The sequence below is a fragment of the Gymnodraco acuticeps genome, unplaced genomic scaffold (assembly GCF_902827175.1).
Source record: "Gymnodraco acuticeps unplaced genomic scaffold, fGymAcu1.1, whole genome shotgun sequence".
Lineage (NCBI taxonomy): Eukaryota > Metazoa > Chordata > Actinopteri > Perciformes > Bathydraconidae > Gymnodraco > Gymnodraco acuticeps.
Window position 1 is genome coordinate 8,763 of NW_022991319.1, and position 21,209 is coordinate 29,971.

The window sequence follows — 21,209 nt, forward strand, 5'->3', positions numbered from 1 at the left end:
TTGGACTGCTTGAATTTGTTTCTGACAAGGCCGTGGGCTCGTTTACAGCTGAGCCCTCGCCATTTAACTCACTGTTGTTGCCTGAACACTGCGGAAATGACAGGTCCCTATATCTGAATTCATCATCATCACTGTATAGTTCATTTACATCAGGAAACACATCAAGAAAAGACCTTTCTCCATCTGTATAGGGGTTTGTTTCTGTCAAGGGCATAGGCTCGCTTACATCTGTTATTGCGTCATTTAGCTCACTGTTACTGTCTGAACACTGTGGAAATGGCATGGCTTCGTACACAAAGCCCTCATCATTGTATAGTTCAATTGTATCAGGTAAACCCGCGATAAAAGACCTTTCACTATCTTTTAAATCATCCATGCTTGACCGTTTTTAGGAAATCACCCCCGCAAAAACAAAAAACAAAATCAGAAATATATGTGGCACCGCTGAAGAAACATTTCACTTCGCTTCTACATTTATGGACGTAAAGTCAACATACCTGGCGGATACATCAATAACAGTTTTACATGTGATCTCCAGCTTATTCAGGGGGTGTGGCCTTAAAGCAGACCTTAACAAACAGCGTTTGTCCTTTGATAACGGGGAGGATTGTTCTATAGAGAAAAAGACAGAGAAATAAAAGAAGAGGGTATAAGTATGTTTTTTGAAATACCCAGGATTATACATTTAACAAGAAAACAAAATCATTTAGCTATCATCTTGTAAAAGCAAACATAAAAAGCATTTTTTTTTTTTTTACCTGGTGGGTTTTAATTCTCAAGCACAGTCTGTGTTGAGATGTAAAGCCTGACTTGATGAAGAGATCTGAGCTGAGACCATTCAAGCTGCAGGATGGGTGCAACCACCTTTTTTAAAAACAAGAGAGTACGTATATTAAAACGTTATTCTGGATACTTTCACATGAAAACATATTTGATTTTAAGAAATATAGCTAAATACACTTATAGTTAAAAATGTACACCACATTATTTGTACTTAGAAGGATACTTCATTAAAGCTTCTAAATAATTACGATCTAGGGCTGTTACAGAATAGAAAAACAACAGATGCATAGAGGTTCTTTAACACACATCAAGCAGCATTAACTAACTACATGATATTATAACATAAAAATAAAGTACTTACCAGATATTTTCAAAAGATCTGGGCCTGATGGGGAAAAGCGAAGAGAGGCTGTCTAGATGCCTCTGACCTTACTTATAGGCAACGCAATATGTAAATGACTCTAAAACAGCCAATAGGGTTATTCCTGATTGTTTAACAAATTAGCATTATATTGTATTTGGTTTTTATGGCAGAGCAAATACTTTTTTAGGTTTAGGCTATTCTCCTATATATATATATATATATATATATATATATGTATATATCACACACACACATATACACACATATATATATATATATTAAAATATATGCATACACATTACAAAAAAACATGTAGATAGTAGATGTATACATGAAAAATAATGTAACTGCTTTCTCTTTTTTGCTCTGATCATCTGCCTTGAATCCGCATACTCTGTAATTTTACAGCCTCAGACCGTCTCCTCTCACACACACACACACACACACACACACACACACACACTACCTAGGCGACAAATGGTCAGACAGCTCCAGGGGCTTTTATGGTTTCTCCCACACATGTCCTGACTTGTCTCAGGCAAGTCCAGACTGTTCGCAACTAAGAGGTGAGAGAGAGAGAGGTTGACAGAGGCTGACATTACTTTTTTTAAATATATGTTTTTTAGATGCTTTACTTTGATTTATTTCATGTTATTTGCAAGTATTTGTAAGTTACAGTCAATACTGTATACAGGATTAGGGGGCACAGGAAGTGGTTAGGAGGCGGGACATAGATCCTATGCATACTAATGTGATTGAAGCAGTATTTTATTTTTCTCATTTTTAAATTTTTTATTTTTTTTATTTTGTGAACCGGAAGTGGGGTGGGACTTCCGCCGGAAGTGGGCGGGGCTTAGATGTGTGACCTGTCACTTTTCTATGCATACTAATGAGACGAAAGTGGCATCCTTATAACTACTCCCCAGAATCAACCAAAAAATTGAACATCAACACCCATGACAGCCAAAGTCAGTGTGGGACATTTCTCAAATGCTGTTTCACTGTCATATTTCAAATATGTACCCTCTTTACCCATAGACATGTCTTCTACATTTTCCAATTTTCAATAGCATGATGTGTGTGTGTGTGTGTGTGTGTGTCACTTCCCTGGTTAGATGCTGCTGGCTGAATTTCCGTCTCGCTCGATCGGGTCCCTTCCTCCCCATCTGGTGTATGTCAGTCTGATTGTGAATGGCCCCGTCCTTGCTGTCCCTCTCTGCCTCCACTGCCAGTGTTCTGTGAGCAGTCCCATAATCCAATGTTCAACACTGCCACACTTGAAACATCTTTCTCAAATTAAGGTCTTGCTTCTCGTCTTCTGCCTCGGAAAACCTCTTCTGCCTCTCCCTCGGTATTGTGACCGGCCAGCATTCTGCGTAGCTTGCGCTGTGTCTGTGAGTCCGTTGAGAAAGGCATTACTGAGGTGTGTTGTCCAAACACCTGCTTGGACTTGGGTTTGTTTATTCCGCTGTTGTCCCCATCTACTTGGGGCTGATGGGGGAGGACGGGGAGTCTGTTGACTGCATGGCTGGGACTTGTAGTGGCGGTGGAGGTGGTTGAGGTGGGCCAGCCGGATTGCCAGGGTTGTACCCCGGGGGAGGGAAAGGATACCCAGTCGAGGAGAGGTCATTCAGGCCTGCAATGGAAGGATACAGAGATGTCTGGGGTTTACATGGTTTTGGAAATAATTTATTTTCCTTCTTTTCTTCACATTCATCTTCAACCTTAATATTTTCTTTAATGCCCAAGGCCAACTGCCTTCTTTCACGGCATTCTGCTTAATCCTCCCAGTATTTATTATAAACACTTTCTGTGAGTGTCCAGTTTTCTATATAAGTCTTTTACTTTAACTTTATTTTTATTTCTACTTCTTCTTGTAATTTATTCTTTAGGTTCTTGATTTTTTATTTACTCAAAAACCTCCCTTTGGAAATCCAAACATTTCCGTCCATATATTTAATTTAGACAGACTGTCCTCACCATATTTTACTCTCATGACATCCACAATCGGACCCTCAGGGGGGTGTACAAGCCCCCTACTCTGCTTTGCTCCCAAGACAAAGTCTCTAGATGTTACCAAACCACCCCTGACAAAACAAGGGGTGTTTAAACACCTTTCTTTTTTTTTTTCATCCGTCGATGATGTGATATTTGTTTCTCAGTACAAATCACGCAAAAATTAATCAATCAATCAATGTTTATTTATATAGCCCAATATCACAAATGTTACATTTGTCTCAGTGGACTTTACAGTTTGTACAAAATATCAGTATGACAATACGACACCCTCTGTCCTTAGACCCTCACATCGTACAAGGAAAAACTTCCGGAGAAAACCCACAGTTTAAAGGGAAAAATGGGAGAAACCTCAGGGAGAGCAACAGAGGAGGGATCCCTCTCCCAGGACGGACAGACGTGCAATAGATGCCGTGTGTAAATTGAAAATATAATACATTTGCAACATAGGTAGTCCAAATGTTTGGAAATGCATGTGTGTATAATAGGAAGATGAATCCACGAGGATATCCATCCAGGACCTATGATCCAGGACCACAGCCACGACTCAAGATCCAGGGCTCGCGATCCAGGACAGAGGAGCGCAGGATCATCCATGACTCCGGATCCCGGCGTATATAGACACCAAAAAGAAAGACATTTGGGGAAGCTGGGTTAATCGGAACATGAGAGTACACAGGTATAGACAGAGAGAAGGAAGAAGTAAGATGTCCCCCGACAAACTAAGCCTATATCAGCAAAACTAGGGGCTGGATCTAATCAGCCCTAACTATAAGCTTTATCAAAAAGGAAGGTCTTAAGCGCACTCTTAAAAATGGATAGGGTGTCTGCCGCCCGAACACAAACTGGAAGCTGATTCCACAAATGTGGAGCTTGATAAGAAAAGGCTCTGGCTCCCATTGTACTTTTAGAGACTCTAGGAACAACCAACAACCCTGCATTCTTGGAACGCAATGCCCTAGTAGGACAGTAGGGTATAATGAGTTCTTTAAGGTAAGATGGCGCCTGCCCATTAAGGGCTTTGTAGGCGAGAAGAAGAATTTTAAATTCTATTCTGTGTTCTATAGGGAGCCAGTGTAAGGCAGCCAGAACAGGAGTAATGTGGTCCCTTTTCCTAACTCTGGTTAGTACACGAGCCGCAGCATTTTGAATCAGCTGAAGCGACTTGACTGACTTCTTGGTACACCCTGATAATAAAGAGTTACAATAATCCAGCCTTGAAGTAACAAATGCATGGACTAGTTTCTCTGCATCGTTTTGAGGCAAGATATGCCTGATTTTTGCAATGTTACGTAGATGGAAGTAGGCGGTCCTTGAAATTGATTTTATGTGGGCGTTAAAGGATAAATCCTGATCAAATATAACACCAAGATTCCTTACAGTCTCACTGGAGGCCAAATTAATGCCATCCATAGTTAGTATATCCTTAGATAATTTGTTTCGTAGATTCTTCGGGCCAAGTACAATAACTTCAGTTTTGGTCGTGTTTAACATCAAAAAGTTTAAGGCCATCCACGTTTTTAAGTCCTTAAGGCAGTTTTGAATTGTATTTAGATGATTAATTTCATCAGGCTTGATTGATAAATATAGTTGAGTATCATCCGCATAACAATGAAAGTTTACAGAATGATTCCTTATAATATTGCCTAACGGAAGCATATATAATGTGAACAAAATAGGTCCGAGCACTGAGCCCTGTGGCACTCCATGGCTAACTTTGGTTTGCGTGGAAGATTCATCATTGACACGTACAAACTGAGAGCGTTCAGATAGATAGGACCTAAACCAGTCTAAAGCAGTTCCCTGTATGCCAACTAAGTGCTCTAGTCTTTGCAATAAGATATCATGGTCGATAGTATCAAATGCAGCACTGAGATCGAGCAAAACAAGAATAGAGACACGTCCCTTGTCAGAGGCTATTAGAATGTCATTTGTGACTTTAACCAGAGCGGTCTCTGTGCTATGATGTGTTCTAAAGCCAGACTGAAAAGCTTCAAATAAATCATTGTTTTTTAAGTAATCACACAACTGTTTTGCGACCGCTTTCTCAAGAATTTTTGAGAGGAACGGAAGATTAGAAATAGGTCTATAGTTGGCTAAAACCTCTGGATCGAGGTTGTGCTTTTTAAGAAGCGGTTTTATCACTGCTACTTTGAATGATTGTGGAACATAGCCTGATAATAAAGACATATTCATAATATTTAATAAATAAGTGCTAATTAATGGAAAAACTTCCTTCAACAGCTTAGTTGGAATTGGGTCTAACATGCACGTTGATGGTTTAGAAGAGAGAATCATTGAATTTAATTGTTCAAGGTTTATGGCTGAAAAGCATTCTAGTTTACTATCTAGTGTAATATTAGAACTTACGTTTCCGGGAGCTGTTGATAACACTATACTGGTCAAAGGCAAGAGGTCATTAATTTAGTTTCTAAGAGTAACAATTTTATCGTTAAAAAAGCACATAAAATCATTACTACTGAGTGCTATGGGAATAGAAGGCTCAATCGAGCTGTGGCTTTCTGTCAGCCTGGCTACAGTGCTGAAAAGAAATCTTGCATTATTCTTATTCTCATCTATTAATGAAGAGTAGTAAGCTGCTCTCGCTTTACGCAATGCTTTCTTATATTCATTGAGAGTAATATGCCAAATTAAACGAGATTCTTCAAGTTTAGTAGAACGCCATATCCTTTCAAGTTGTCTCGACTTTTGCTTTATTTTGCGGGTTTCGGCATTATGCCATGGAGCTAGTCTATGTTGTTTTATTTTCTTCTTTTTCAAAGGAGCAACAGAGTCTAATTTTATTCGCAGCGCATCTGTAGCACTATCAACAACATGATCAATTTGGGGTGGTGTACATTTTGTATAAGTTTCCTCCCCTACATGCAGACATGCTATCGAGTTAAGTATTGGTGGAATCTCTTCCTTAAATTTGGCTATAGCACTAACAGATAGGTTTCTGCTGCAGGAGCTTTTGACTAATGCTTTGTAGTCTCGTAACAGTACTTCAAAAGTTACTAAGAAATGGTCGGATAAAGCAGGATTATGCGGTTCGACTAATAGTTGCTCAATTTCAATACCATAAGTCAGAACAAGGTCGAGAGTGTGATTATAGCAGTGGGTTGGTTTATTTACACTCTGACAAAAACCAACAGAATCTAATATAGAGTCCAACAGACTGAGAGGCTCAGGTGAGCTAAAGGACTCTCTGAGTGTTTAGATAGTTAACTTTAGTCTAAGTTATCTCAGTGGGTCTCAAACGGTTTGGTCACAAATTATTCAAAAGATTATTTCCGCGGCACACTTTCATATGATCATTATCGTTATAAAAAAAAAAGAAGAGAATAAAGGAAAAACAGTTATGAAATACTATATGGCAGTAAAACAAGAATACAGTTTGTGATTGTAAAATATCCATAAAGAAAAAGAACATCTGCTTACAGTTGTGTTTCATCTGGGTGTTGAGAGATGTATCCATTAATGTTGCTCTCAAAGTGCACCAGATTGATGCTTTTAACTTCAATATTTTAAAAAAATCTTCTTGACTCACGGCACACTGGTGTGCCGTGGGATTTTGTGACAACCATACGTTATTATTGCAATATACAACTACACAAAAATAATAATTTTTTAATTTACTATATCAGTACTTTGTAGGTTTATATGTACGTAATCTGCGCGACTTGCACGTCCACATCTCCACGTGCAGTGCTGCATAAACATGGCTGAGTCAGCGATAACTTTCGAGGGGTGGAAGGTATGCCCATTATTTTGAGTTCGTCCGAAGAATAGACAGGAATGTGACAGTGAGGTGCAAACTGTGTCCAGGCCAGAAGCTGTTATCCACTGCTGTAAACACCACGTCAAACCTCAACAAGCACCTGCAAAGAACACATGCTAAGGTGAAGCTACCGCACACGCTATTTGTTGTCTGTTCTTCTTCTCTGTCTTCCGGTTGTTGCCTGTTTTGAATGACAAATACACACTACCGCCGCCTGCTGGTAAGGAAAGTTATTGCCACTCACGCATGCGCAGTTCGTACGTGCTCGGCGAGTAAAGTAACGAGTTACTTTATGTAGATAGTAACGAAGTAGTGTAATATATTACTTTTTTTTTAAAAAAGTAATATGTAATATATTTTAAAAAATTAGTAACGACCCCATCTCTGGAGTTAGCGTTCTCTACTCTGATTTACATGAAGAACAACAGGAGGTCACGGCTCTCTGTTGAGCAGGACTTGCGAGTGGCCCTCTCCTCAGTGCCACCAAGGATTACAAAATTCTGTGCGCCCAACAGGCACATGTATCTCACTAATTTGTAAGTCGGCAAAAATATTTACAATAGCACATGTTTCAATGCTGATTGCTGAAATGTTACATTTATAATTTGTAGTTCAGGACCATGGACAATGCAGCTTCCTTGCATTGACAGTTCTCTGTGCTGAATTTCTGCTGAGTTTCAATTGCCTCATTTTTAATGTTGTGACTTGTCTGGTTTAAATGAGTGTGTTGCTGCTTTGATGAAGCCTAATTTGATAAAGTTTCAAATTAATTTCTGAAATATTTAGTTAATAAATATTTCATGAGTAATATAGTTTTCTTTGTCACATTTGATTTGGCATTAGTAAATAATTAAGCACATTTACAGATATTTTACATGATATGAGTGATAACACGTGTTATAAGGGCTATTTTGCACAACAGGTGTGCCTTGAGATTTTTACTTGTCCTTTGGTGTGCCTAGGGCACAACAAGTTTGGGAACCACTGCTCTATAGTGCCCGTAATAGTGTTCACTGGAGTCCAGCACCTCAGCACCCCCACTCAAAATACCTTCCTTAAAGGAGGAACACCTTCCTCTGACGCAGAAGGACTGTTCCAATCTCCAGCATACTCGGAATTCCACCGAGGCCGCGTCCTTGGTTTGAGGGAAATTTCGAGGCTGCACATGTAGACTTCGCGTCCTTCAAATCCCCACAATGCTTTGCGCACGGACCAATTTCCCCAAATCTGTGGCGGAAAATGTAAGGTGGGGCCTCTCATATGACGCACACCTGCACACTTGCTAGCCTGTTCCACTCTTCGTTTTCCGAATGCCAGGAAGGATTCTTGACTAGCTTCTGAAGGAAGTGACTCGGAAGACATGTGCTACCAATCAAGCATCCTCGCGATTGAGAAACGGCCAGTGTATTTCTCCAAATGTTTTCACCGCCATGTCTTTGAATAATTGTGACAGTAAGCGGTCAAACCTACTACGACTCTATCTTCATTGGCTGCGGTTTAACTCAGTGTTTACATCGGAGTTTCAACACACTGCATGAGAACACTACAAACAGTGTTTGTGAGCTTTCTAAAGTGTAGCTATGCTAACCTAGCATGTGGGTGTTTTCTTCTACTGAAGGTATTGTCGTAGAAAGCCGGTGAAGCCATTTCCTGCTGTCATTATATTCTGTTTGCATGTGGGTATTCTGTTTGTGTTTTGTAACTGTAAATTGTATTGTTTGTTTTGCAAGTGTAAATTAATGGTTATATTTTTATATATTAATTTACAAAGAAAAACCGAATTTGCCACCATGGATAAATGCATATCTGTTAAAGGAACATGTTAATTTAATTATTTAGAACTTTGTGTATGCTTTCTCAGTTAGCTTCAGGCCTCACTGAGGAGAAGTATTGAGGTAGAAAGCTGGTGAAGCCATTTCCTGCTGTCATTATATTCTGTTTGCACAGATAATAAACCTGGTTGGCAAGAAGGAAGCCATATTCAGTCGACAACACAACGCAGAGATACATGTGGCGTCAACCCAGAGAATGATTAGATAAATAGAGAAAACGGATATAATTTGTAAGTGAATTTATTAATGTGTTTAATAAATTCTGGCTAGGACAACCACACAAACGGCAGCAACTTTCCCTCTGCTTCATTCTTTTCTCCTGTTCAACAGGCTTATTATCTGATTACCAGCTCTGCACAGCAGACTTGTAACACTAGCAGCAGTGGAGATGGAGCATCAGAACCTGGAGAATACAGCAACAACAACAAGGATCCATTTGAAGATAGGTAAATATTACAGTAATAGTGTACTTTCATTGTGTGGGTGTAACATAGTTAAATAGGTTGTAAGAGAGAGAGACTCCTGTCCCACCTCCCCATTTTATTTTTAGTTGTGCATTGTTATTTGTGCTTGAGAAACATTCCACTTGAACTTTATATTTTAATGAATTTAGTAGTAATTATTGTCCTATATTTCTTTCCGATTTCACAGCTGCCTGGGCCTAGCAGCAAGAACCTCCATCTGTGCCTGCACCCAGGTCAAGATCTACCGTGGCTCAAGGGCCTTCACCAGAGCCATCACCACCAAGGACCAGAGGACCAGCATCACTACAGCACCCTCCATCTGTGCCTGCCACAAGATTAAGATACACCTCGGTACAAAGGCCTCCACCACAGCCATCACGATCAACCCAGCCAGCAAAGAAGTCTCGCCTAGCACACCTCCCTCCCTCCGACACAGCCACCAGCAGCCCATGCACCATCACCCCCACCTACACAGCAGCCAGACCCACTGTCTTGGAAGACAGACAAAGACCATGGCACTGCTCCCCCTGTCTTTACATTTATAATGAATAGTTGGTTGAGAAAGTTCTGATATTGTCAGGGTTCGTACAGTCATTAAAAACCTGGAAAAGTCATGGAATGCAATATTTTTCCCAAAGTTTTGGAAAAGTCATGGAAATATAACTAAAGTTGCATCAAATATAATTTATATGTTATCTAATCGCCGAAATAGTAATACTATAATGATAATAAATACTGTATCGTATAATGAAACGTAAAATGGCAACTGTGGCAGTATTTCGCTGGTGAGAGATGTTTACAATCACGCCCTCTAGTCTACTATTTTATATAAAGCTGCCAAGATGCTAGGGAAGTGCAGTTTCAACAATGTATGGCTTCTAAAGAATAAGTACCAATTGTGGTTATCAAAAGACATTGACCCAAGATGTGCTAAATGCAAACTGTGTTGTAACATATTCAATATTTCGAATATGGGCGAGGCAGCGCATGCTAGCCACATGAAAGAGTCATTTAAAATCATTGGTGAAAAAGTGTATGAACCCTGTATTGTAAATATTGAGATTTTACAGTTTCTTATGTTAACATAAATAGTTGGTTGTAAAAAAAAAGTTGTAATGCTCAATTTGTATTTGTACACATCACATGAACCTCAGTATGGAATATTACATTACGTTACATTGCATTTAGCTGACGCTTTTATCCAAAGCGACTTACAATAAGTACCTTCGACCAACAAGATACAAACTAGAAGAAAACAGAATCATATAATAGGGCTGCACGGTTTGAAAAAAACTGACATCGCGATTCCCCCCCCCCCCTGCGGTATATATTGCGTTTTTTTTAACCTGTTAAACCCCAAAGTCCCGGCGGGTACTTTACTTTTTTTTTCACGACAGTGTCTCAGGGGATCGTAATATTTAAGAACCTATTGATGTGTTATACCAGATTAACGGAAATAATCTCAGCTAACTGACGATACAAACCATTTTTACCAAAACAAAACACAAGTCTCATAAGAATCATCTAAATGACCCCTGAGCGAAAAATGCTAACGGACATTGGCACAGAACTCAAGATAAAAGTACCCTTATTACTTATCGTAGCTACACATACAAGATATCCGATTAAAGGAGAGGTTCCACAGATTATTTAGGTATATAGTATTATCACTGAGTGATCTGAACTCGGACAGGGGAAGCAAACACAGACATCACAACACGTACCTTTACGTAGCTTCTAGGGGAGATGTCTCACCATAGCTGTCAATCAGATCAAAAGACGTGTTCAATGGCATTAAAACGAGAAAGAAAAAACGCGGCTGAATCGGTTAATCCATAGGTTTTTAACGTCTCTGTATAAACAAATTATTTAATATATAATCCATAATTCCATTTGTATGTAAATATCGCAGAGCAAAAGTTAGCTACTAATGGTAGCTACCAGAGTGGCTGCTGCTTCCGGTCTTGGCTATGCGGAAGTCTCACACACACACATTACCAAATAAGGACTCTGTGATTTCCCCTCGATTCCATTGGCTCTGACGGTCAGAAAGAGATGTCACATGTCAAAATCCAGAAAGGTGGGCCAGAGATATGGAAAATCCACCCAAATGGCCCCAAAAGAGGGTTTTTTTGGTGCTAAATCTGTCTAAAAAGGTCAAATATCCTTGTTTTGCATCAATCTTGATACAGAATGATTGTGATTGGTGGTTTGCTGTGAATGCAGGGACATACACTCTGGTGGCTACCATTAGCAGCTAACTTTTGTGCTCCAATTTTTACATAAAAATGGAATTATGGATTATAAACAATTGCTTCAAAGCCACAGATACATTATCAATCTATGGATCAACCGATTCAGCCGCGTTTTTTCTTTCTCGGTTTAATGCCATTGAACACGTATTTTGATCAGATTGACAGCTACGGTGAGACGATCTCCCGTAAAAGCTCCGTAAAAGGTACTTGTTGTGATGTCTGTGTTTGCTTCCCCTGTTGCGAGATCGGATCGCTTAGATACTATACTTAAATAATCTGTGGAGTCTCAGCTTTAATCGGATATATTGTATGTGCAGTTTCGATAAGTAATAAGGGTATCTTTATTTTGAATTCTGTGCTAAAGTGCGTTAGCATTTTTTTTTTAATTGAATTAAAACCGCACGTCCCTGCGGTGTGAATACCGCGCATGCGCATACCGCGGTTATCACCATGACACGGTATATCGTTCAGCCCTATCATATAAGTACATCAGGTTTCATAGAGCCAAAACATTTCATGTGCTACTCAACTGGCTTTAGATAAGCCAGTCCTTTATTAGTATATAAGTGCTTTGTTAGTAATTCTGTCGCTCGAAGTGGAGTCGAAAGAGATGAGTTTTCAGTCTCCCCCGGAAGGTGTGTAAGCTTTCTGCTGTCCTGATGTCAATGGGGAGCTCATTCCACCATTTTGGAGCCAGGATAGCAAACCCACGTGTTTTTGCTGATGGGAACTTGGGTCCCCCGCACAGTGCGGGTGCAGCGAGCTGTTTAGCTGATGCAGAGCGGAGTGCACGTGCTGGGGTGTACGGTTTAACCATGTCCTGGAATATGAAGTCATTACTCAGTCCTGATGTAACTTTTCTGTGGTGAAAGTAGAGTGATAGAACTATTTTACTCCAAATTATAATTAACACATTTTCATTTTAGACATGAATAACACATTTATATAGGCCTATAGGGTAATTCATATATTTCACTACTTTTGTGAACCAAAGACTTTGGTAAACCAAATCTGAAACACCAAAAAAAACAGTTTTTAAGTTTTCCAAAAATCGGATCTCTAAACTAAGTATTTCATAAGACAGTGCCCTACGGTGAGTGACTTTGCGTTTCTAGAAAGACCAGAGACTGAACATTTTGATAAGTAACACCATACGTTATAAGAAGTACATTTAAAAGGTGATTTAAGGAGACATCTAAAAATTGAGAAAATACCCTTCACTTCACACTCCAGAGGGTTTAGGAAAAGGGTAAGGCGATTTCATTTTTAAAAGACAATGAAAGCAGGTTATATTGATTGATATATTTATTATATTGAAAGGCAAATTAATACATAGTCCCATGAATCCGGAATAATGTACAATTCACAGCCTCACAATGTCAGGAACTTTTCATCTACAGATTGCTTTGGTCTGGCTTTACTCTTCACTGATTGGTTACTGAAACTTTGAACTTATACGGACCTCCCCGTTTATTCGCGCGAAAATACGCACGAATCATGGCGCAAATGGCTTTCCATATCAGGCACCCCTGGGATGTGTGACCACATTGATATAATAATTATTATTGTTTGGAGTTGGAATATGCCTTTGTTTTGTACATCTGTCTATTTTCATTTTGTTGGCGGGGTTGAGCAGTGCATTTGGTAGTGTGGCGGAACGTTTGTGTTCCGGGGACTGGTTAGAGGGACGGACTTCCGGGGTTTCCTCAGAAGTAATCTGGAAGGAAACTGAACACAACAGCCTCATCCCAATACCCCTCCTCGACTCCTCTCTTCCCCTCCTCCGGGACTTGACCCGGAAATCGATCAAGACACGCCATTTTGAAGGATGTCCCAATAGCTGAAATGCACACGGAGGAGTTGAGGAGGGGTGAGGGAGGAGGGGTGCGGGAGGAGACGAAAGGGAGGATACACGCGAGTAGACTACGCGGAAGTGTTTTCACTAAAAGCCCCGCCCCCACCTTCACAGCTGGTCGATTTCAACAGAGGAAAACCGACAACTGGAAGATGAGTGGAAAAAGCGTCACATAATAAAGTGCTCACAGCTCCGTGGGAATTATTATGTGCAATACATTTCTAAAAGGCTTTCACATTACTATAATTATATTTTTATTTAAATGTAGGCTACATTTTACACCAAAACGGAACACAAAAGCACGACCAACCTAGGGTGACCAGATGTCCCGCTTTGCGCGGGACTGCACAGCATTTTCACGACTTTTGGTGCGTCCCGCAAATTGAGACCATGTCCCGCATATTTCATTTTGATTGGCTAAAACGCTTTTCTTTAAAATCAGATTTATCCAATGGCTGTTGAGAAAGCAGGGAAGGCTATCATCACGGGGCTGTGTTTGCTGTCAATCAAACTGTAACACACGGCGGGTGCTGGTCAAGTGTTAACCAATGAGAGTAACTCACTCACACACACCCCCCCGCGGCCCCGCCAAACAACAACAACGAAAGTCAGTCAATAACGCAGGCGACGCAGCAGGTTATGGAAAATGGAGGAAACTGAAACTACAGCTAAGAATAAAAGAAGATGCACATACAACAAAGACTGGGAAGACACGTACCCGTGGGTGAAGCCAGTGCAGGGCGACTCTCAGAGAGTTTTTTGCAATCTTGGCAAGAATAATTTTTCAATTTCACATGGCGGTGAATACGACGTCAAAAGACATAGAGAATGCGATTCTCACAAGAAACGTGTCGCTCAAAAAGAGACATCCCACTCTATGGAGACATTCTTACTCAAACCAAAAAATGATGGCCACTCAGACAAGGTAACAGCAGCAGAAATAACCAGTGTTACCATAGTGACTGTGGTAACAAGCTAGCGCCGACCATTTTTCCAGACTCTGACATAGTAAAGAAAATGTCATGTGGTCGTACAAAAGCAGCGTCCATAATAACAGATGTGATTGCCCCTGCCTCTGTGGAGAGTTGTTTGACAGAGCACCTGCTGTTGCTGTGATGGACAAAACTGAAAGCTATTTTATTTTATGTATTATTATGTTTTTGTTCCCTCCTGGCCAGTTTTGATTTGTACTTATGGTTTTATTGTATCTATTAATTTATGTTGTGCCTACTTGTACAGGTAATACACTAGTTGAATTAGGAAGATGCATTTCTAAACACTTGAAGTGAATAAGGCCTGCTGCCTTGGTTAGCCTTAATTTACTTTTCTTTATTAAGATACTAAATTGTTACTGCATTTTAACCTCACTTTCTGTCATTGTTTATTGGATGCTGTTGAATAAACCAAATGAAACAGAATGGAAATAGAGATTTTTTTCCCGGGGGGGGGTTGGGTGCTGTTGAGAGGGTGTCTCAACAGTTACTGTTTAATCTTCACATCTTGTATTCATGTCTATAATTTTGAGCACCACATTATTGAAAAGTATCGATAAGAGTATCGAAAAATACCGATACCGGTATTGATAAAATCCTAATGATACCCATCCCTAGTAAACACTGAAAACGGGTCCCACAGACCCAAACAGCACACAAAGGTTAAAGGTAAGCATATAATAATGTTAAAATGTGCTAAATATATACACTGCAAAAAACAACAAAAGAGGAGTAAAAGTAGCTCACGACTTGTTTTGTATTTTGAAAGTAGCTCTCATCCTAAAAAAGGTTGGAGACCCCTGCATTAGAGCATAAACACTGTAACTACAGATGGAGCACTCCAGATCAGACTCAGATGGGTGTGTCCCAGTCAAAAGCCCAGCGGATGCCAGCGGCTGGGGGTGTTGCCAAATTGCTAGAGGGCGTTGCCCAATTTCCCCATTTGTTCAATTACAGGATTTAACCATGAGATGGCGCTTAATTCACAAAATACACAAAGACAACTGTTTGCAATGTTTGCAGCTCTGCAGTTGTGTTTGCTGAATACTGTAGCATTTAATCACTTATTTGTTACTGTATGGTTTTCACAAGCTACTATAATGAAAAAACATCAATATTTTAGATCAAATAAAGTATATAGTTTGCTTTATGCAGTATATTTCTTGTAATATTGTTGGGGTGTTTTACACAGTACAGTAAATCAACTTGTACATTAAGATAAGATAAGATGGACCTTTATTAATCCCGTGGGGAAATTCAGTAGTTCAAACAGCAACAGGGTGAGAGTGAAAAACAGGACAGCACAGATTCACACAGATTAATAAAATCAAAAATAAGATGAGCGATACAAATAATCATAATGAGAAACTATGAAATAAGAAATGAATACAACTAAAATATAATTATCATATCATATATTATAATGTATTGTATTATTAAGCAGTGTTGGGAGTAACGCGTTACTGTAACGTTACTTGGGCAGTAACTAGTACGCTAACGCATTACTTTTTATATCCAGTAACCCAGTTACCGTTACTACATGGTGCGTTACTCCGTTACTGCGTTAGTTTTTTTATATAGTCAACAGCCAGGCGAACAGAGATGAGAACTGTACTTAAGTACTTGAGTAAATGTACTTAGATACTTCCTGTGCCACATGCGGAGACGGGCTGTGGGCGTGTTTGTGTTGTTTACTAACAAGACTATCATGGCGGCGGCGGAGCTCAAGTCTAGTTTCTCCACCTGGAGATATTCTCACTATTTCACTTTTGTCGAGCACAAAGAAAAGAACGTTTTAGTTAAATGTAAGTTGTGTCTTGGCGGGTCAAAGATCCTATCTACTGCCCAAACCAGTCATTCAAATCTCTTAAAACAAATGCAAAAACAACATGCTGGGACGAAGCTGGTAGCTAAGACCACAGAGACTCAGCCGACGCCACTCCACCTCCACCTAAGCAACAGCGGCTGGATTTTAACCAAGGGACTGCTGGCCAGGGAAAAGTGGATAAAGCCATTGCACGGTATGTTGTAGAACACATGCAGGCTATTGCTACAGTGGAGTCACCCGCTTTCAGGGAGCTAGTTAGCATGATAGCATGTCCGGGCGGCACACGGCATATGGGACGGAAAACCTTTTCCAACTACCTGGAGAAAGAATATACAAACATGGAAAGCCAGCTAATATCAATGCAATCCAGATTGCATATAATGCATGTCAAGTTGATCAACAGGTTGTATTATTCTCCAATGCAATAACAGTACTGAAATGAAGGCGATGAGGGCATTAATGGGAGACATTTTTTTCAAGTAACGAAAACGTTACTTTTCACAGTAACGCATTACTTTTGGGTGTAAGTTACTGGTGAAGTAACTGAGTTACTTTTGACATGAAGTAACTAGTAATGGTAACTAGTTACTGGTTTTCAGTAACTAGCACAACACTGTTATTAAGTAATATCATACATTAACCCCATTATAGCAGATGCCACATTGAATGGATGAACACATGTATGCATCAATAATTACAACAGAGTATTTCTAAATACAAGTTGTAAAAATACTTATATGTATTTAATATTAACCCTTTGGAGTCGACCGTCACGCCGGCATGATCAGATCACATGACCTGTGCCGCATAAAAACAACAGTCCGGACAACATTGCCGTGTGTTTCTGTCGAAAGTACTGGCTTGAAACTATATCCCAGTCTTTGTTTCATGCAAAAAGACCCAGTAAACACGGAGATACGATGATATAAAGTTAATACATTTCAAAAGTATGAAAAATGGAAGCACATATTTGAATATCTTCGCCGTATTTTATCATTTTACGAAACGGAAAATACTGGAAACTGTATATCCTGCTCAACAGGATGTATATGTTTATTTCTGTCGAAAGTACTGGCTTGAAACTATATGCCAGTCTTTGTTTCATGCAAAAATACCCAATAAACACGGACATACGATGATATAAAGTTAATACCATGGGCGTCGCCTGGGGTAGGCATCCGGGGCTTTAGCCCCGGATGTTTTTTCTTTAGCCCCGGACAACTTCTCCCTCAATAATATAATACATTAACCTACTTTACCTATAGGACAGACGGCAGGAATGTAATTTCCCATGTTCATTGAATGCAACACAGAGGCAAGACGACGCCACCAGACCAATCAGAGAGTTGCATGGACATAAACGTGTTTTATTGGCTGACAGGTACGTACCTCTCCTCTGTGACAATGTTTAAACTTTAAACTGTCAGCCCCGGACGCGGAGATTCTGAAGATGGACATTATACATTTCTTTAATAAAAAAGACGGCAATTCTCAAGTGGTGGCTCACACAACAACCCCAGAGCCACCACCTGAGCCAGGTGAACAAGGTATGTACCTGTTAGTAAACTTACAAGTTATGCGAACATGTAAGCAAAGCATACAGTATAGCTACGTTGACGTTACTTTGAATCGCGCGGGTAAGCTAAACCGTTAGCAAGTAGCTATAGCTAGCCAGATATATTAAATAAACACTTTGTCATACAATCTAAATGTTGTGTTTTTTAGCGTTACCTGGTGATTTCAAAGAAAGCTCTCTGGGAAATGTTGACTTACTGTCTGTGTTCGACATGAAGCTAGAAGCTACCTTACAGTACACAGTTGATCCTGATTCCTGTGTCCTGTCAGTTAAAGTGTTTCATAGTTAGCTTAGCTAAGCATCAACCTAGCACTGAAATATATGGATGTTATGTGACAGTATTTCTGAGGAAAAGTCAGCTGAAATGGTGGCATAGTTGCCACTGCTTTACGTGTCGACAGCATGTTTGAACGTATTTGCAGCAGTAAATGTGGCTGTTTGGCCACTGACGTTGCCATAACAACACCTGCATTTAAATGTGCAACCTCTTTTTGAGACAGATTTTGCATGAAAATATAATATATATATATTGTACAGCTTTCCTTAGTGTTGAATGCAGAAAGATGACTATATTAGAGTATTAAGTGAAAATGACTATATTAAAGTTTTAAGTAAATATATTAAGTGAATTACTCAAACTGCATTTGTATAGGAATGATTATGTCCTATTGGCAGATAACTACTCTAACAGTGATATCTACAAGAGATGTAAATGTAACTATTTTCAATTGGTTAGTATTACATTGTGTGACAGTGTGGTGACACTCATTTTAATGAAGACACATGTGTGTATCTTGAAATTCATTTATTTGACAGAGCTGGAAACTGATTGACTTACATACTTGTTTGTGTTTACCCACAGTCATCACAGATGAGCCAAACAGAGTAGAGGATGAAGAAAGGAGAACAGGAGAAAGGGACACACAAGAAGGAGATACAACAGACAAGAACGACAATGGAGACAACAATGAACAGGAACACCAGAACAGACAAGAGTCAATGAGTAACATGACTGATTTAGGGACTGCAGATACAGGGCCAAGGCAAGTGAGACACCACTGCTTTCCATCCAGCATGTTTGGCCAGCAAAAGAGATCATTTCAACCGCAAACAGCAAGTGATGAGGGATTATTATTTCCTCCTTCCATCCCTTTTTTCTGTTTAATCTGATTACTAACAACTTCTAATAATTTGACATAGTTTATGATTTAATTGGAAAATGAAGTGTGTTTAAATAATAAACCCGTTTCTGATTCTTTGATTTCTTTTTGACATATGGGTGTTGAGAGATGTATCCATATCTCTTGATGTTGCTCTCAAAGTGCACAAGATTGATGCTTTTGACTTCAGTATTTAAAAAAAGTCTTCCTGGGGGACCCCAGAGGAGGTGAGTTCCCCCCAAAAGAGCACTTTATCTCTGCCTATGTAACTCCGGTGTAGTGTCCCCTCGGCAACAGATCACTAAGAGCTGGTGATTACTTTCCTGCATTTCAATGGACAGCATATAAAAAGGACACGTGAGCTGCATTGCTTAAGAGATCCTCTCATGCCATCTCTTTTACAAAATAACAACAAAACAAAACATCAGTGATCGTACAGTAATAGTGGTAGTATATTTTTCACAAGCAATGTGAAACATTAAACTTATACAAACTGGTGTAGAAAACTCACATACCTGCGTTGATCTCCTGGAGTGTCTCTACTCTTTCTTCTCCACATCTCTTGTCCACCATCAGAGATTGCAAACATTTCAGAAACAGCTAGAGGTAGGGGACAAACAACTTGTTCGCTGGGCATGTCAAAAACCTCCCTGCTTTGATCAAGACTTTAGGGAGCCTTTAGCCCCTCTACCAAAGGGACTGGAAAGCAAGCTTTGAAAATGCAGTACCTTCTACATGCTGTCATGTTCCAGACACTGCTCTCAACCACTCAGGGCCTGCACACATACCTGCAGAAAGAAACAATTGACTTGGTGCAGGCAGTAGATTACAAAACAGCAGTTGAGAACACACTGAAAAGTTACCGAAGTAACGAGAAAGCACATGAGGTCTATGACAAGACCAAGGCCCTGTGCAATGATCTTGATATTCCCGAAACTGTGACACAGAGGAAGAAGCGTAGAAACATGGAATACTTTGTAGTCGAGGCATCATGTGGAGCAATGTGAAACATTAAACATAAATAAACTGGTGTACAAAACTCACATATCTGCATTTCAATGGACAGCATAAAAGGACTCTGAGCTGGGTTCTGGTGCTCAGATTAGCTATTGATGATCACGTTGATAAATCATATAAAACAAATAGCCAATCTCACAAAAAACATGTTGCTGTGACTGTGAGCATTAAACAATTAACATTAAACTAAACAAACACAACAGTACGTTATTGTCCTTATAAAATAAAAACATACATTTTGTCCACCGAGATAATACAGGCACCTTACCCTCAAGAGATCCTCACGTGCTCTGAGAATCTCCCACAATCCATTGCTGTAACAAAGCTAATGCAGGCACACGTTTGTGACACCAGATGGCGCAATTGTGTATGTGCGTGTGGGGAGTCTTGCAGTAGAACATTTGACTGTAGCGCCGCCACTGTGGGCTAAGCCCCGAATGTTTCCAGGTCCAGGCGACGCACCTGGTTAATACAGATATATTTCAGAAGTATGAATAATGGAAGCACATATTTTAATATCTTCACCGTATTTGGTCATTTTACGAAACGGAAAATACTGGAAACTGTAGATTCTGCTCAGCAGGATGTATATGTGTATTTCTGTCAAAAGTACTGGCTTGAAACTATATGCCAGTCTTTGTTTCATGCAAAAAGACCCAATAAACACGGACATACGATGATATAAAGTTAATACAGATATATTTCAGAAGTATGAATAATGGAAGCACATATTTTAATATCTTCGCCGTATTTTATCATTTTACGAAACGGAAAATACTGGAAACTGTAGATTCTGCTCAACAGGATGTATATGTGTATTTCTGTCGAAAGTACTGGCTTGAAACTATATGCCAGTCTTTGTTTCATGCAAAAAGACCCAATAAACACGGACATACGATGATATAAAGTTAATACAGATATATTTCAGAAGTATGAATAATGGAAGCACATATTTTAATATCTTCGCCGTATTTTATCATTTTACGAAACGGAAAATACTGGAAACTGTAGATTCTGCTCAACAGGATGTATTTACCAGGGAGGGGGTGAGGTAATCAGGTAAACGGAGTGATACGAAGAGAGACGGCGGGAGACTGCGATTGAAGTAACGTGACAGACAAACATTGATAATTTAGATATAGTTAGATAGATTTAGAGTTTTGAAGATTCAACTATGATGAAGAGAACTCTGAACGTGAGTCAAGCTTTAAGCTTGTTTTTTGACATGGAGGAGGAGGAATCTGTGATGTTGCCCTCTGTGTCGTATTGACAGAAACCGCTTTGAA

The 21,209-nt window shown here is 39.6% G+C and overlaps 2 long non-coding RNA genes across 2 annotated transcripts; one reads left to right on the top strand and one right to left on the bottom strand.

Moving 5' to 3' along the window:
- Positions 1–326: 326 nt before the first annotated feature.
- Positions 327–1,181, bottom strand: LOC117562458. The gene is made up of 3 exons (XR_004571546.1): positions 1,145–1,181; positions 759–864; positions 327–612 (listed from the first exon to the last, which is right to left on the bottom strand). It is a non-coding gene; the product is annotated as an uncharacterized LOC117562458 (long non-coding RNA).
- Positions 1,182–8,368: 7,187 nt separating this feature from the next.
- Positions 8,369–10,331, top strand: LOC117562457. The gene is made up of 3 exons (XR_004571545.1): positions 8,369–9,006; positions 9,107–9,222; positions 9,428–10,331. It is a non-coding gene; the product is annotated as an uncharacterized LOC117562457 (long non-coding RNA).
- Positions 10,332–21,209: the final 10,878 nt, after the last annotated feature.